The sequence below is a fragment of the Pseudopipra pipra genome, chromosome 12 (assembly GCF_036250125.1).
Source record: "Pseudopipra pipra isolate bDixPip1 chromosome 12, bDixPip1.hap1, whole genome shotgun sequence".
Classification (NCBI taxonomy): Eukaryota; Metazoa; Chordata; class Aves; order Passeriformes; family Pipridae; genus Pseudopipra; species Pseudopipra pipra.
The window spans coordinates 3975027-3987996 of NC_087560.1; the positions used below are offsets into that span (position 1 = coordinate 3975027).

The following is a 12970-nucleotide window of genomic DNA, read 5'->3' on the forward strand; positions in this document are numbered from 1 at the left end:
AGAAAACGTGACCTTCCAGGGACCCACGTATTGTTTATGGTTAGAGCTGCTCGGGAACACTGTAAATGGATATTTTTCCTTGCAAAACACTTGCAGCTGGGACTGAAATGGTTGGGAAAACCACCTCAGGTTTGATAACCTGCTGGTAGAGCAGCAGCACGGCCCCAGGATATCGCTCAGCCCCCCAAAACTGACAGCACGGCACAAGGGAGGGTCTCAGATGCCTTGGGCCTCAGAGGGGCTGGGGGCTGAAGGGTTTTTTTCTCCAGCTGGCACCAGGCTGGTAACCAGGCTGCTCCTGGCTTGCAAGCAAGGCAAGCCATTAGCACTGGAGTAGCTCCAGGGGTGGGTTTGTGCCTGACCCCTCTCCCTGCCTGCCAAGTGGGAGATCTCCACAGGAAATGGTTTTAATGCATCAGCCTCCATGTGCATCGAGTCCAGGGCTTTCCCCCAAGTGCTTCTCTGTAATGGATTTAATCCTTGACCCGGAGAGATGCTGCCCTTACAGAAGTCCCCAGGGAATCAGAATTCTGGTTCCTCCACAGTGTTCCTGCAAGGGAAAGACAGCCAAGGATGGGCAGCCCCAGCAGCATCACACCCCTAATGCAAACTTTCTCTAGCCTTGGCAGTGGTGGGGCTGCTGGCACAAGAGGACGGATGCTCAGTGCTAGGGGAGGCATCCAGTGCAATCTTCCCCTCCCACATCCTTTGTCTCCATTTGATATCTCCTCTTTCCCTGCATGGCATCTTCCCCCCACCTGCTCCTGTCCTCTGGGCAGTGGTTCTGGGGCCAAAGGGATGCTTTCCAGACTTTTTCTTTAAAAAACCCTAACAACCTAATTCATTGCAAAGCAACCACTTCACGTCTGACATGGAGGGGATTTGGGAATTTACGTTAGCAGCAGCACAGAGGGGAATCCGTGGCTGGAGCAGCAGCGGGAAGGCTGGCAGCAGCAGGCATTGCCAGCACGGCTGCTGTCAGAGCCCTGGGGAGCCACCCCCCAAGCAGCACAGCTCTGCAGGGATGCACAGACACAGTGCCAAGTGCAAAGGAAGCTTCCCATCCCAATCAGGAGCATGGCAAGCACTCCTCGCCCTGACAGCATCAGAAGACAAGAAGGGAACTACGTCTCATCCTGTGCCACACCTACACCGGGAACGCTGGCTTGGGGTGAGCCTCAGAGGAGTGGCAACACAGCAAGGAGAGCCTGGCTGCCCTGGGATGGGTTCAGGCCAAGCAAGAGCATCCCCACACCTGCCACGAGTGAAGGTAGGAGTCTCTGCCACTGCTTGCAGCTCCCTCAGTAGCTTGGGGGGGAGGAGTTCACCAAGCCTGATAGGCAGTGATGCCCCAACCCAACAGTCTGCAGGAGCCCAACAGGACCACCTTGAGATGGCAGTGGGACACTGAACATTGCTCCAGCCGAACACCCAAGCCCAGCAATCTGCTTCTTTCCTTGGGGGATGTCACCCTGCAATGCTCTCTCTTCCCACCCTCCCACAAGGACACTCATTTTTTCCAGCTGAGCTGAGGAACAAAAAAATCATCACCCACTCCAAGTAGGTGGGTTGTCAGCGGCCAAGGGAAAGATGCACTGTGTTTGGCAATGGTCCATGGAGCTAACTCAACAAAGACAGATGATAGGCAGTGAAGCCACCCTTTCCAATAATATCACTGCATGGCACACGGATCACTCTTGCTCCAAAGATCTCCGAGGGCCTACTGTGAACTTCATAATACCCCTGTTTCCAGCACACAGAATGCTGCTTGCAAAGCTAATAATTTTCTAGGGTTTCTTCATTAGCCTTTAAACACTCTGCTTCTGGCCTCCTGCATTCCCACCAACGGCCCTGGGCCACATCCTGCTCTCGTGTACAGCAGTGTAAATGTGTGTATTCACACCTGAAATCACGTTATGGATGTCACACCAGTGTACAAACATCCTCTCAGATGCTCACAGGCGCATTGCTCCCTTCACTTCCAAGGTGACAACGAGCCTGCAAGACCCCCACCCCACCTCATCAATGTAACCTGGGTCTGACACAGTTCCTCCTGCACAACCCCACTTTTAACTCCAGCAGTTTGCATGAAATCCCTCCTCTCCTGAGCTCAACACGAGGCATTTCAACTACTGAGCCTCAAAATCAGAAGCAGCACCTTTCAACCGCCCATCCCTTCATGCCATGAACCAACAGGCAAACACTGAAATACACCTTAATCCTCGCTTGCAGAAGAGCCTCTTTCCAGAGCAGCAAAATTATTTTATTATAGGAGAAGTCCAACTAGGGAACAACGCTGAAAGCCCTTACAAGCCATGTGCAAATAACCACACGTTAACAGCCAGGCAGATGGCAGAGCAGGCCAGAGCAACACAGGCTTCAACTGAAAACACCAGCTCTGCCCAAGGCACGACCAGCACTGGGCTTTCCATGTGTCCAGAGCCCCTCATCCTCCTTCCTGCTTCCCAGAACCTGCCAGTGCACTCCCTTCATGTTTTTTACCCTGCTCTGGGGCTCTGCAGCTCTCCCCTAGTCCAGCCCTGAGAGTCCACACTCCTCTGCACACATGTGACAGCATCAAAAAACCTTCTCAGGTTTCAACACAGAGTCCCACAAGTGTTTTAGCTTGGCCAAACCAGATTTTTCCCAAGAAATGATGTCTTGGTGGATGTTTTCCAGCCAGCTAGAAAGGCTCACAGTGCCTGCCTGCACTTGCACTGCTTGGGTGTTCCCCAGGGGTCTGGACCAGACCTGGCACAAGAATAAAGCAGCATCTACCCTGGCTGGGAGGTGACTGGCTGCAAAGCTGGCAGCTCAGTCTTACAAAGCCAGGTCAGACATGGGGTTTCCATACTCCACAGCTCCCAGCCCCTCCACATCTCTCACTTGGGATGTAAGGTGGCAGGGAAGGCGCAACAGCCCAGGATGAGCCCAGCTCTCCCACTGCCACCAGGCTTGGATGCGGGGCTGATTATAGGGATTAAAAACCAGAACAGCAGCAAGCAGCAGGAGGGATGAGCTGGCAGGGGCCAGGCTCACTGGCCTGCAGGATGCCATGGGGGGATCTTGAAAGTAAAGAAAGATCTGAGCGGGCATCGCCGCCTGGCTCCCTCTCTAACGAGGGACAGAAACAACTCACAGTCAGCAAAGAGCTTCCAGATGAAAGCAGCTCCATTCCTGGGATCTTGTTATTATTTCACAGATGTTTCTCACATACCTTTTCTTTATTGTTATTTTTGTAAGGTCACGCATTGCTCTGGATAAATGGGGCCTCTGCGGCGGCAGGAAAGGCAAGACAGCTCCTGGGGGCTGCCCATGGCACTGGCAGGGCCAGCACTGCCCAAACACACAAACTCCATCTCTGAGGATGCTAAAATGTATCAAGCAGCAGGCTTTGGCAGCAAATACCCCGCACAGGACCTCAGCCCATGTAACCAGCCCCTTCTGCTCCTCACCAGCAGGATGGGCTCTTCAATGGCTGGTTTCTCTGGGGAATTGCTGAAAAATCCCAGTGTGAAAAGCACTAGCAAAGAGCAAACTGTTGTGACCCAGCCTTTACCTCTGCCTCCAGGCAGGACTGCCATAAGACAATCTGAAATCCAGGCTGAGGAGATCCTGCCTGGTCTGCCCCAAATCTGGCAGGGAAAAAAAAAAATCCTCCCTCCTTGAAAAGCTAAAGCTACTAAATGGCAGCCAGCCACAGATCTGCCTGTCTTTGCAAAGCCCTGAGTGGAATGGCCTCAGCCAGGATCACTGGGCAAAGGGGCCATGCAGGGATGGGTTGTCCTCCTGCCGTAAGCTGGGCACCCAGCCTGGTCCTTGGACTCTCCCAAACCCTTACTGAGCTTTTAGCACAACAGCTGAGTGGCAAGAGAAGACTGAAGGGGGGAAAGAGAAAGGATTAAAAATAGATTCCAGTTTTGTTTCAAATATTGTAAAATAAAAGGTCCTGCAGCAACCATTGCGGAACCAAAAAGCACACCCGCATCTTGGGCCACAAGACAGCTCAACAGCAGATGTATTTTTCATTAAAAGACTATTTAATATTGCAGGTTCCTGCTGAAGACCTGCTTTCTTGACTCTGGCTGATTGCTGGGGAACAACTGCTTTCCCCTCCCTTGCCTGGTGGAACAGGGCTTTGCTCCCACAGCCCCGAGCATCCCCTTCTGCACAGTGTCCCTGCCTTGACGTCTCCAGGAGCATCTCTGTCCCCCACCAGCATCCCCTTGCACACACTCAGCACTAGTGAGAAAGCCCCACATCCAGACAAGGTGAGTGGTACGGTGCCATCAACCTGGCAAGTGAAGGCAAACAAGAAACAAATTATCAGGCATTAATAGAAAAGAAAAATTAAGGGCAAGAACGGTCCCAACTGCACAAGCCCAAGGGCTGGCAGTAAAGGGAATTCGTTTCCCCCTAAGGAGAGACAACTACAACTAAAAGTTAACTCAAACTTTTGCATTTATCACCTTTGCACCACCTCTGTCAGGCCATGATAATGTATGAGAAACAGTCATTTATTGCCCAGCATCTCACTCAGCAAACACACATGGTACTGTGCACATGGATTTACCCCACGCCCAGCTCCTAGCACAATAAGGCTAATTTGGACACTGTTGAGCCAAACCCTCCTTTCTCCTCTCACCTCCTTTTATTTTATTTTAAGGCTTTAAGGTGTGGGGCTCTGCTTCTCTGCCCGTGATGCTCCCCTTGGGTACCCACCCTAGGTGCTGGCATCCAGTGGGGCTGCACTGGAGCACCTGGTCCTGCCAGCACATGCTCGTGGCATTCTTGGGCTCCAAAAAGCAGCACAGGAGCCACCAACAGACAGGGGGATCTCAGCAGCAGGGGCTCGAAGCAGGCAATAGCCTCTCTCAGTCCCCTTCATGTTGGCTTTGGTGTCCCCTATGTTTCCCCAACACGCTGTATTTGATTGGAATCGTATGCAAAGAGCTGGCTCTGCCTCCCACGCAGCTGTTGACTGTGCAGCAGGGCTCTGTTTGTTCGAGATTTGCTTTGCAAGAGGGGAGGAGGGAGCAGCAGGCAGCTCTGTGAGGAGGTATGTTGCTGGATCCTGCCATTTTTAAAAATTAAAGGAATTGCAACGAATTAATTCTTAATTAATTAACAGAGACTTCAAGACTGAGAGATGCAGAATGCAGAGGAGAAGAAAAAAAAGGCAAAAATCCCTGGTTGCTGGACACATTTCTTCTGGTAGAAAAGCTTTTTAGGAGATTAAAAAATTCATGTTCAGACGATTTTTGCAGGAGGCAGGCAGAGCTGGCTGGAGCCCAAGCGGTGCCACCCCCTTGGGTGCTGCCATGGGTGCAGCCCCCAGCCTGTCTGCTCCTGGTCCTCCAGCCCAGGGCCCAGCCCATCCCTCGCAGAGGGACATTGCCTGCAATCAAAGGAGTGGCGCCGGAGCCAGCCGCCCACAAAAGTCCCCGGGGCTTGCCGGCTTGCTGGAAGAGGAAATATCAAACCTGTCTGGAAATCAAACAGCAGAGTCGGAACAGAGGGAAGAAAAGAAACACAGGAAACTAAACCTAAGCTGACACCCTTTGTAATTGAAAACACCCAATGTGGAGAATCATCGCTCGGGGGACAACATGCTCTCTCAGTGGCACGCAGTGGAAATCCAAAGTGACTCCGACCCTGGAGCGGCTTCCCCAGACACTGCTGGCCATCAGAGAGGGCCCGAGATGATGATTTCCACTGCTCTCAGCTGCAGGATTCTGGCAACAAGCTCTGAGGCATGCAGATATAGTGTGTGATTAAAATCCTGTCTGCTGGGGACACGAAGGACATTGAGCTCGTGCCAGGAGGAGTGGAGCCCGTGGGCTCTCCCACCACCAGCAGCGGCAAGGCAAACACCTCCCTGGGGAAAAAGAGACTGACCACTGGAAGAAATCTTCCCTACTGTTACCAAAAAAGCCCCGATGGAGACCAAGCCTCATGTGTCAGCCTTACAATGCTGTCCTCTCTGCTACCTGGCTGGCAGCAATGAGCAACGATCCAGGGACCCTCCTGGTTAGCCCAGAGCAGCCACCAGCTATGCACAGAGGAAAGCCAGCCAAAAACCCAAGGGTGCACATTCCATGGCTCAGTATCACCTCATTTGAAAGCGTTATATTGTCCTGAATTTTAATAAAAGCCATGTAAAGAAAAATAATAATAATAGCTGTTCAAATGGGAAACGGGATGCCATTTCTCTGCTCACCTCTGCAGTGGTCTCTTGCTGACCTCCAAGCTGAAGCCATAATTTAAAAATATTCACATGTGCCAGGCACTGTGGGAGCAAGACCTATGGCAATTCACCATAAAAACCACAGGAACTTCAAAGCACAGGTAACAGAATGCATTTGCAATCCAACTGGGAAGGCCAAGGCAGGTAGAAACAGAAAGTGAGGAAGAAGGGGACTGGGCACATGCTGGATGCTCACATCCCCAGAGGCTCCCCTGCCCCAGCCTGGGGCCACCACTTCTGAAGCTGAGCAATGTGGCATCCCTGGAGCACACACAGGGCACCAACGGGGACCTCCTAAGCCCACAAAGGAAAAGGATGGGAGCTTTTACACACGACATGAGATTTTCCACCCTGACCTGCTCACAACATGCACCTGGAGGGTTTGCTGCCAGGCTGGACCCAGGCACAAAGAGATGGCTGCAGGGGAGGCATTCTCAGCCACCGTCCCCAGGCCACCACTGCTGTTCTGGAGCCACCACCACGGCTCCATCCCTGCGCATCCACAGCCACCACTGCAGCGTGGGCAGGGACGGGAGACGCACTGCGGGCGGGCAGCCATGGGAGCTGGCGCCTCATCCTCCCTACCCAGCTCCGTCCCAAGCAAGACAGTGGAATTAGGCACAAGTTATAATTAAGACTGGATGTTTGAAGAGAAACATAATCTCCGTTCCGTGGGATTCGCCGGCACAACAGTAATTAACGTCTCATTAACATTCGCCTAATTAAGCAGTTTATGAAAGTGGATAGATTTGCATACTGCTCCACTTCAGCTTCTGTGCATCCAGCTACATCCAGGCACCAGAGTTAACCCTTCCAGGGCATTCCCAACCAAATTCCCAACCCTGCAAGACTTCCCAGCCTCTCCCTGTGAGGACGTGAGCTGCTGTGGTGCACATCTCACTGCACAGTGATACCCAACACTGGACAAAACATCTTTCCATCGCCTCCCTGCTAGCCAAACATCTCCTCTCCATTACCTCTTTTCCAGAGAAACCCATCCTAAGCCTTTCCAACTTTCTCCATTGGTTTTCTGTTTTTAAACCCCTCAGCCGGTTTCAGTGCTTTCCCTCAGATTCTCAACACATTCATCATGAGGCAAAAAAAAGATCTGTAAGAGTTTCTGAAGATGGGGAGAAATGTCTTCTAAAACATTTTGAGCTATACTCGCTCCCAAATGTTCTTCAATGTTTAAAAACAATGACTTCAAGATTAAAGAGATGCTCCAAATTCTGAACACCAGTTTAAAAGCAGGATGCAACAGGATGTCTCAGCAGCTTCCAAAAGGGTTTTGCCATAGGGACTATGTTCCCTCTCTTTTAGAGTCTTCCCCTTGTTGGAAGGAAAGGCAAAACAGCAAACACAGTGACAACATTCAGCTGATGCCCTGTCCTTCCTGGGGACAGCAAGACACCATTCCTAGATGGATCCTGGAGCAGCCCATCAAATAAGATGCATCACACATGCAACCCCTTCACGGTAAGTCACTTGAAGTGCTGGACATAACATTTTCTGCTGCTAATACCGGCTTTCTCTTCTGGTGTTGGATTAGTAAAGCTGCTGCATCCATCACACACTTAAAAAGACCACGTGCAAACCTGCCTCCCCCCAGGGCATCTCCTGAGGGGGAAAAATGAGCTCTCTAGTTAGTGGTTAGCTTCGAGATGAGATGCAACTTTGCAGCAAATACAGTGGGAGAGAAAAATTCATGACACAGCCTTTCATTGAAAATCAATAAAGCCCAGACCTGCCTGTGATGTACACACTCAATTTTTTCCTGCTTGGCTCACTGCGTCTTCACCACCAGCCCTCTTGGATCAGACCAGGTCCTTGCTGGAGGACACAGTGTCCCTGCCCACTTCTGCAGTCTGGGTCGTGGTCCTTATGCCACCAGAGCCATGTTAGCATGGGGTTGTCACCTCTCTGAGCCTGGCAGTCCCATGCCCTGGCTGCAGCAAGTCATGCTCCTGTATCTGTGATCCAGTCCCACAGCATCCCTCCCCACAGCGTGGCCAGGAGCAGAAGCCCAGCCATGTTCTGTGGCAAGGACCATTCCAAAGTTTCCTTCCATCTCACAACAGGTTCCTACAGCTACAGCAAAATGCTGCGCCAGGGCAATGCTCCAGATTTGCAATTGGAACATCTCTGTCTTGGAAGAACATCTTAATTTTCCCCTGTCCCCAGCAGCCAAGAAACCTTCCTGGAAGCGGTGATAACCTGAGCCATCCTCCTGAGCCAAGCTGGGACATCCTCCAGCCCCACCTGAGCCCTACCCACAGGATCCCCATCATTCATTCTGTCCTCTCCCCCCTTCCTCTCTGAGGGAGGCTTTGAGAGCCCTGTGAGGCACACAAAAACCCTGCAGATTTAGGTGTTAAACTCTGCCTTTAACCATTTTTCTTCCTCCCCAAATCTCCCTGATGATGCAGAACACACTCTCAGAAGGAGGAGGGTCATGCTGTCCCTGAGCTTTGTCCACCCCCAGCTAATGGGAGACCCCAAAATTCTGGGGAGATGGAGAAGAGGCTGCTCCCTCCTGATGCTGGAGTTGCATCTTAGGGCATCCCTCCTGCCTCCAAATCTGCACCTGAGCCAGGAGGCCGGCTGAGGGACGCAGGCAGGAGGCAGACAGGGGAGATGCAGCACAGCATCCCCTCCCGCTCTGTCCTCCCTCCAGCTCTGCCTCTCCCCTTGCACAGATCCCACACTGCCACCCTCACCCAGAGCCACCACTGGACAGAGGCAAAGAGCCCAGGCACAAGGGAAAGGAGCTGATACCAACTCAGCCCCGTGGGTTCCTTTGGCATGGGGTTGGCTGTGCCTGGCTGTGAGCAGAGCAGCTGAGGGGGTGCTTGGGGAGAGGTGGGTGCCCTGCTGTGCTGGGGGCTCGTGCCAGGCTCTGCAGCACAGCCTGACCTACTTTCTCCAGCAGCAGAGTCACACCAGCCGCAGCAGCAGCACAGGGTTTCTTCTCTCCTCCACCACGTACAGACGCCTCCTTACAAACCGGCAGTGGGATCGTGGCAGGGTCCGTTCTGTACCACCATCTCACAGCACTGGCTGTCCTCTCCCTCACCTCCAGCCAATCCTGCTGCCTTTGAATGGGTGCCCTCCTTTCACTACCCTTCCCTGAAAAATTCACGGCACATCTCAGCCAAGGGGAGGATTTATTGATTGTCTTATCTGTGTCTAATCCCAGCCGGAGCGCCGCGATAAACGAAGATGGCTAAATAAAATGCCTTCCTGCAAGGTCTCTGTGTCAAAAGCATCTCGTTGCTAGAGGGGTGCAAAGTGGGGAGCAGCCCCCCAGAGCCCCCACACCCACCTATGCAGGGAAGAGTAGCCCACAGTGGCAAAGGCCATGAAAGAAAGAGTAATGTGCTGTGCTGTGAACGCCCATCTAAAGCTGAGGGCAGGGGTGGGGGACAAACCAAACCCCAACCACTCCATCTAAATCAATGGTAAGGAGTTTAAACGCTGTTTTCACTGCAGTTCAGGGAGCCCTAATTCCAGGCATGACCTGAATCTCTTTAAAAAGAGAAGGGAGGGGAGGAAGGCAGGCAAGGAGGGGAGGAAAGCCAGAAATGCCAGGGATGCTAATTTGTCCCTGTTTCCTCTCTGTAGAACAGCATCTGGGACAAAAAGTGCCTGCTAAAGAGAAGGGACCCCCACAGAGCAGAGATCCAGAGGCACATGCTGGCAGCAATCCCTGTTACCCAGCCTGAACTGGAAATGCTCGATGCAGGAGTGGGCAGGATGACAGATGCTGCTGTCTTTGCAGGAAGAACCTGGGGTGCAACAGGCCCCCTCCTTGGCACCAACAAGCCCAGGACGAGGAGGGAGCAGGGGAGCTCAGCCCAGACGCAGCGTGGCTGTATCCAGGTCAGCTGGTGAGCCTGCTAGAAAGCACAGGCTCGAGCTATTAAAAGCACGAGCAAGATGCTGGGAGCATCCTAGAGCGGCAAGGAAGAAGAGGCTGGGATGGCCCTGCCCTCTCAGTGAGCAGTGCCAGGGTGGCGATGGGCTGCACAGGATCACAGTGGCCACACGGGACTGTGAGCAAGCACCCTTCTCCCTGGGATTTCCAAGGCAATGATCCATGAGACAGCACTGACTAAGAGTTACTGCTGGTTTTCCAAAGGGAGATGGGGTGTGGAGGAAGGGGGACTGAGATTGCCAAGGCAGGGCTGGCAGCTGGAGAGAGGCAGTTTGGCACCTGCAGCCCTGACCGAGGAGGTGGAGGAGGAATCACCATCTCCTGCACCCTGCTGGTCTGTGGTACCAAGTGGCAGCGCTCCTTCAGCAGGGGAGCACCACCCAGGGACCTTACTCTACGTGGAAGCAGACATCCTGGGTGCACTGGAATGGGGACAAGCCCACTAGCCTGACAATCCTGTCATCTCCGTCAGTCTGTTTCCATACAAGGCACGTGCACGTGGCCAAGAGCCTTTCCCCCAGCTCTCAGCACAGCCCCAAATTCACTACAGCCAATGGAGAGAGGCAGGGTTACACCGGGCTTTGATCCCAAGCTGTTCCCACCCTGCTGCCCTCCTGCCAACCTGTGTCACGATGTCGCCCCCGTTCTCCCAAGGAGAACCAGACACTGGGTGACGAGGGGCAAAAGGCTGGGATGCCTGCTCCCCACTCCCCACCCTGTGCCCCCTGATGGGACCTGTGCGGGCGGCAGTCACTGCAGCCCTCCCCCCTCAGCCACGATTTCAGTAGAGCCTGGCAGGGTGCACAGGGAGCTGTCAGGGCACTTCATGACTCATACAGTCATTTCTCCCTTCAAGCCAGAAAAAGAAAAGAAATTTAAAAAAAAAAAAAAAAAAGGAAACCCAGCAAACATTTGAAAAACTGGAGATAAACAGAGGAGAGAGGAGATGGAGGCAGCTAATGAGGTCCCTGGCCCCAGTGTGAGGTGTAAGGAGAGCACAGATGCTTCTTGGCCGGCAGCGATCCCACCCGTCAGACACAAGAAGCACACAAGGGACAGGACTGCCCGGCAAAGCCCCGGCACTCCTGGCGGGGACCTGCGAGGAAGCTGCTGGGGGCCGTCCCCAGCGCGGCAGAGCAGCCAGCCTTGTGGCCAGGACTCCCGGCAGCCCTTAGGCAGCGTCTGTACAGCCACGGTAGCACAGGGATGGCAGGATACCCTGGCTCCGTGGAAATCTCACCGAGCTGCAATGAGCAGACTGGGATCTCTCCCAGATTTATTTTTCTCCCCCTGCTCTCCGAAACACTTAGAAATGCTCATCTGCGAGGAAGCCAGAACCACCAGCCTGATGCCATGCAGCCCCCCAGTTTTCCTGTGGCTTAGCCACCCCCTGCCCTAAGGACTGAAAAAGGAAAAATGCCAAAAAAAAACTTGATTCTTTTAGTTAAAACCAAATGTGTCACCTCAGTAACAAATTGGCCTGCCTGCCTGGCAGAAATAGCTCTGTTAAAATATATATCCATGTTATTCTTTTTGAGTTGCCTTTCCCAAATAAGTTCAAGAATGGGGAGGTTTTAAAGTCCCTGTGGACAGCGAGTCTTTCTGCACCCAGCAAGGTAATTATCTGCCAGGAGCCAGGCTGTGCCATGGCTAGTTACACCGCTAATTAGCAGAAACCCCCTGGGTCCATCCCCATCACTGTCTGCCTTCCTCCTCCCCCTCCTCCTCCTCGCCCCGGGGCACACAGCAGAGCATCTTGTGTTTAGCACCACAGCTAGGAAAGCCTTGTTCTCCTCCCTTGGGTGCTAGAGGTGCAAAGGTAGCCCTGCCCACCCAAGGGACAAGGGACAGAAGGACCCCAGAAACTTATCCATTGCCAAGAGGACACTCCCTGCTACCAGGTGGATGAAGACACAGTGGCGTGCACTACTTCTGCTGGTACCAAGAGACTTACAAAGTGCATAGCTTAGAGTCTGCTTCAGCATCTTCTGGAAGGAAGCCTAGGAAGCAGAGGCTTCCCAAGAAGTCTTCTCTTCCCAAAATGAAAGGAAAAGAGCTCTGAGCTTGGAGACATTTAGCTCTCCACGCCTGGACTTCTCTACTTTTTCCTCCTCACGAGTTTCCCAGTCTCCTCACTGCCAGCTGCTGCCACCAGGCAAAAGTCACATTTAAATAAGCCACCAGCTTTGTTAGAGCAGAAGGGTGCAGTGCAAGATGCCCAGTGCCAGGGTGACCGTGTGCTGAGCAGCACAGGAGGCAGCACAGCGGAGTGCTGGGACGGTGCCCCTCTGGCACGTGACACGCCGGGAGGAGCATCCCCCAGTGCCTGGCCCAGTGAGATGGGAGGGAGCCATCAGAGCCCAGACACCCTGCGAGGATGGCTTCAGGCTGCCAGGATGTCATGCCAGCATCCTCCTCACCAGCAACTCTCAATGCAGATGGGCACGTTCCCCGTCCCTGTATCGCAGAGCACAGACCGACTCAGTAATCTGAGGAATGCAGAAGGCAGCTCAGGCTCTCCAGATTTACGCTCATTCCTTCCTGATGCTCCAGTGCAAGACCTCCAAGGGCCCATATCACCAGGAGCAGAGACCTTGGATCTCAAGGAAGCAGCAAGAGAAAGAGCCGGGGCTACTTTCAGCATGTAAACTGGGCACCCAGCACCGAAACCTCCCAACCTTCACAGCCCGAAGCTACTTATCCAAAGCTGTACCAGGACTCAGAAATGAACGCCGGATCATCACTCCAGAGGATCTAAGATTTTGCTGGACTGTACACACAGGCTGTCC

The 12970-nt window shown here is 53.1% G+C and overlaps 1 protein-coding gene across 3 annotated transcripts in view; it reads right to left on the minus strand.

Annotated features, from left to right (window-relative positions):
• LINGO1 (leucine rich repeat and Ig domain containing 1) overlaps positions 1 to 12970 on the minus strand; it is a 154775-nt gene that overhangs the window by 114033 nt on the left and 27772 nt on the right. The window lies entirely within an intron of this gene.